This window comes from Cynara cardunculus (assembly GCF_001531365.2).
Source record: "Cynara cardunculus var. scolymus isolate 2C chromosome LG 8, CcrdV1, whole genome shotgun sequence".
Classification (NCBI taxonomy): domain Eukaryota; kingdom Viridiplantae; phylum Streptophyta; class Magnoliopsida; order Asterales; family Asteraceae; genus Cynara; species Cynara cardunculus.
The window spans coordinates 14,367,200-14,372,717 of record NC_037535.1 but is presented as its reverse complement, the minus strand read 5'-3'; positions in this window follow the sequence as shown (position 1 = coordinate 14,372,717).

Genomic DNA, 5,518 nt, shown 5'->3' with positions numbered 1-5,518 from the left:
ATCACTTGGGTTATCGTTTTGGTTGATAAGTTAAATTTTTGGTGTAATCATGTGATATGGGTGTGATATGGAGAAAAAGAAAACTAACAAAAGTAAAACGTGGAAACGTGATAGGATAATTATGGTTAATTAAAATAAAATAAAATTATAAAAATTACTTAATTACATTATTGCCCTTATTAAATTATTTATATATAATAAAAATTAGTTTATTAATTAAAAAAGTTTGAGGTTATTAGATTGTTCTCATGTTCTCGTAAATCACAAGAGTTCTCGTTTGAACCTCCACACACACACACACATACACACACACACATACATATATATATATATATATATATATATGTGTGTGTGTATGTGTGTGTATGTGTGTGGGTGGGGGGATTTAATTTGCAAACCACATCATAAATACAATATTTGAAAACCCATCTCTACCCTTGATTTTATCGATCAATGGTTGAAAATAAATACGAGTTATTTATGTTAAGAAAAACAATTAATACACCTACCTAAATTAGGGTTGAAAAGAGTAATGTAAAACCCAAAATTTTAAATATATAAATAATATTATACGAGCTATTAAATATTTTTTTATTAAATTTATTTGAAGTGTTAAAATATTTATGTAATTAATTAAAGGAAATAATTGTAGAAATCTTAAAATAAGAAATAATGAAAATAAAGGAAAAAAGGAAATTAAAATAAAATTGGTTTTTTATTTTATTGGATAAAAAAAATGTAAATGAATGAGTTGAGATGGGTCAAATCTATCACTTAATTAAAGTATTAAGGGTTTAAATTTATTTTGGACCAAAAATATAAATTATCACGTCATGAGGGGTTTGATTGTGAATTTTAGAAAGTCCAGGGGCCAAACGTCATCGTTTTCAATGATTAGGGACCTATGTTGCTAACAGTACATGTTTGTTTGGAGAAAAAGACCCTACAACCAAAAACTCGCAATTTGGTCCGATTTCGTCAACTAATAAGTCAAAACTCTTGCATATAAATGTATAGCACTGGCTTAGGATCTTTTTGATTCAAATAGTTTAGAAAATAAACAAATATTGATAGAGAAATATGAGTTTGAAGTTCGAGTTGAAAATCTCAGTTTTTCATTGATTTTGGGTGAGATTCTTAACTAAATCTCATGGTTTTTATGTCTATGACTTCGTTTTTAGATATTCTATCAAACCCCAGTAGCTTCATGTCTTAGATTTATGTTTAATGGTTCGATTTTTATGTTTTGAAGTTGTTGAATTTTAGTTTTAAAAACAAAACTTTAAATGAGAAATAGAACTCAGTTTTTGATGAAAATTCGTGTTCTTCATGTCAAAATGTTGGTAAAAGTATTACCAAGGGTTTGGTGCAAAAAGAATGAAAAAAAAAATCAAGAAACGAGTCATTTTCGAGCTCAAAAATCTTAAAATCGTGCAGCCGTGACTGCTGATTTCGTTGGGTTGGAAACGGGACGGGCGGGTCAAGATTTGACCCATAACCCGTTTCTAGAAAAAATGGGTAAGAGTCAGGCTTCGAACCTATGATCTCAATCTGCAACACCAACGCCTTAACCAACCAAAGTAACTCGTTATTTGTATTTTATTAACACGACATAATCTTCTTATTCTATTATAATGCATTTACAACTTTTAATAAATATAATTATAACCCATGGAGTTCCAAAAATATAATTTTCTCCATATAACTTTCTGAAACTTTCATCAAGTTTTATATGGATTTTATAAGATGCAAACCTTGACGCAATTCCGATTATTTTACTCGTTTTGTTACCAAAATAACCTTATAATTCTATCGGTATTTTAGTAATACTTCACGCATATGCTTCTAAAATTTACCAAAATAATCCTATGTTGTTTTGGGGATTAGTCTATAAGCTTCATTTTTATATTATTATTTTTATAAAATTACCAAAACGACCCTATATTTGGGAATCAGTATATTAGCGATATTTTATGTATTTGCTTTATAAAATTACCGAAATAACCCTATGTCTTGGGAATTGGTCTATAAGCTTCATTTTATATTGTTATTTTTATAAAATTACCAAAACGACCCTATATTTGGAAATTGGTATATTAACGAAATTTTACGTATTTGCTTTATAAAATTACCTAAATAACCCTATGTCTTGGGGATTGGCCTATAAGTTTCATTTTTATATTATTAACTTCATATTATTATTTTTATGAAATTACCAAAACAACCCTATATTTAGATATCGGTATATTAGTGATACTTTAAGTACTTGTTTATAAAAGTACCGAAATAACTCTATGTCTTGGGGATGTATCTATAAGCTTCATTTTTGTATTATTATTTTTATAAAATTACCAAAACGACCATATATTTGGAAATCGATATTTTAGCAATATTTTACGTATTTACCTTATAAAATTACCAAAACGACCCTATGTCTTGGGCAATGTTATATAAGCTTCATTTTATATTATTGTCTTTATGAAATTACCAAAATAACCCTATAATTTGGAAATCAGTATTTTAGCAATTACTTTACGTATTTGTTTTATAAAAGTATTGAAATGACCCAATATCTTCGGAATTGGTATCTAGGCCTTATTTTGATTATTATCCTTATGAAATTACCAAAATGACCTCACAGTTAGGGAATCGGTATTTTAACAATACTTTGAGTATTTGCTTTATAAACCTACCAAAATGCCTCTATGCTTTGGGATTGGACGTTTAAGCACTGTTTTAGTATTCGACTTATGAAATGTATCAAGAATGTTTTAAATTAGGAAATTGGTTAAGACTATACATTTGGTTTCGGCTTCTTAAGATTACCGAAATGCCCCAAGACTTGAAAATTGGTATTCTAAACATTATTTCGAGTATTATTTATGTTGAAATTTAAAGTAATGGAATGACCGTTATTTATATGTGTATGACATGTTGTCACCATTATTCACTAGCAAATTTTAAAAGAGACGTGTAGACATGAGTGGTTGTCTTAGCATGCATCGAAGCGACATGCTTGAAAGACCTTGCCTCAGTGCCTTTGAGGGATTCCTTCTCGCTTGCTTGATGTCTAAGCTCTTCGATCCTGCCTTGCTTTGAGTGTGAATGCTTTAAGGCTCAACGAAGTCAAAGACCGTTGCCAGTTGACCATTGGCTATAAAACATTATTTTATTTACGTTGCAAATTATTTAGTTTAGCTATTTTGGTAAAATATTTATTGTTCAAGAAAATGTGAAGTGTATTGCACATTTTTATAAAATGTATGAGCGATAATTCATATTTTAACGACGTCACATTATTAATAATATTTCAAGAAAATATTTGAGTGAAATATGAGATATGATGGTATTGGGAGTTGATCAATAAAAATTGTTAAGATTAGTCGTGCTAAGATTGTTGGAGAATAATAATCAATTAAGTTACGATTATCTAAGGTACTTAGGAATAGAATGAATTATCATGTAGGTTGCGGTTTTCGAGAAAAACAACCTATCGAACACTAACGATTCAAGGTGAGTACATTATGCAATCTTTATTGGATATATACATGATTATTACAAAGTATTTTATCCATGATATTTGCATGATGTGTTTATATGCATATGATGATAACTTGATTGTATTGATGTACATGATATTCAAATATATGCATGATATGAAAGATGATGTTGATGAGAAAGATTGTGATGACTTGATATTATTAATATGATATTTAAGTATGTGTATAACGTGAAAGATGACAATGATGCATATGTGATTTATGTTGTCACTTGCATGAGATGTATATCGCATGCCACGATGAGATTTGCATTAATGAGTGAGTATTGCAAATAAATGGTATGCAACTAGTATGATTCGGAAAGATTTGTCCACCGTATGGGGAGGGTTGGACATGAAAGAAGGGCTTGCAATTCCGAGATCTTGGAATCCTCGTCCATAGAATACGCCACATATACAAAGAAAATTGACGAACTGAGACCTCACTTGCAAGATAATAACTAAAATACATTAAAACACTGTTTATATGTGCATGTGATCATGAAACCATATCGTATTCACTTAGCTTTTAGCTTATACTATACATGTATATATCTCAGGTGCCAATTGTCGTTAGATGAGTTGAATGAATAAAGACGAGACTATGTTTTGAATCATGCTTGATTAGATATTTTAATTAGCATTGATACATTAAAATATTTTACGTTTCCGCAATTATGTTAAACACCTTATGTATGTTTGAAATTTTTAAGTTCATATTTTGTTCATGGCATAAGTTATTAAGAATGACGTCACGACACTCGAAAGAGAAAAAAAGGGGGCGTGACAAGTTGGTATGAGAGTCGTAGTTTAAGTGAACTAGGTTATTATTTGCTTAGACTTAAACTAAGAATCATATGGTGAGAATCTTTGAAGGACATTATATGATCTTTAGTCATGAATCTCTTAATCAAAGTGAATTATGAAATTTCTATTTTTCCACTCCTAGAACTAAGGAATGATTCCACCGAAGGTTGATCACTAACTATTTTCTAGTCGATATAACCATATGAAGTGACATCTAGAAATGTATGGTTGGTCAAGTTGTGGACCTCTGAAGGCTGCATAGGGCAACAAAAGGATTTTAACCTTTAAGATACCAGCTTGATCATTTTGTACTGGTAGTCGAATGGATTAGTAAGAAGTATTTGACTTAAGTACCTAGACAGACATTAAGTAATCATGAACTTTTACTTAGCCATTGATTTAAGTTTCTTTGATGATTTAGAATACCTAAATACAAGTTAAACAACAATTCTATACATTCGCCTAATAACTACTGTAATCCTATGAGATGTTAGAAGGGGGAAAGTGACAACTAAATTTGAAGATAGAAAGTTTCAAAGACTCAGAAAGGAGTACACATGTTAAGAATTATGAGCATTAAAAAAATGAATGAGAAAGATGTTTTAACCTTATCACTTGTTATTGGTACTTGGTATAAATTATTTAGAACGCGTTATGTGATACTTGCATTAAATGATTTTGTTATATGCAAAATTGATGATAAAGTTACATGTATTATATATATGTATGACTCGTCTATCTTTATAGTGGGATGGTTTTAGTGATGAGACAAGTCCCAACCATCGAGCGAGGAGGAAAAGACGTGAAGTTTACTTTTTATTCATAGTGAAATTTTATATTAAGAATAAAATAGTGTGCATAGGTATACTAAAGGTCGAAATGTTCATTATTATAGAATGTCAAAAAAGTGACAAGGTCAATGAATGCTAATGGTCGTAAATATAACCAAGTCGAGGGAGTGACCTTAACCCCAACCCGAAGCTGGAGTGGTTCTATTAGACCATCGAATTAGCCTGCACAACCAGAAGTGAACATTGACAAAAAGATGGCATGTTGTATGTGCAACTGTTGGTCCCAAAGGGTCTACAAGAATACTAAACAGTTTGTAGAAGGGGGGGATGAATACAAACACAATTTTCAAATTTAAAATATATATTGATAAAGAAGATCAAT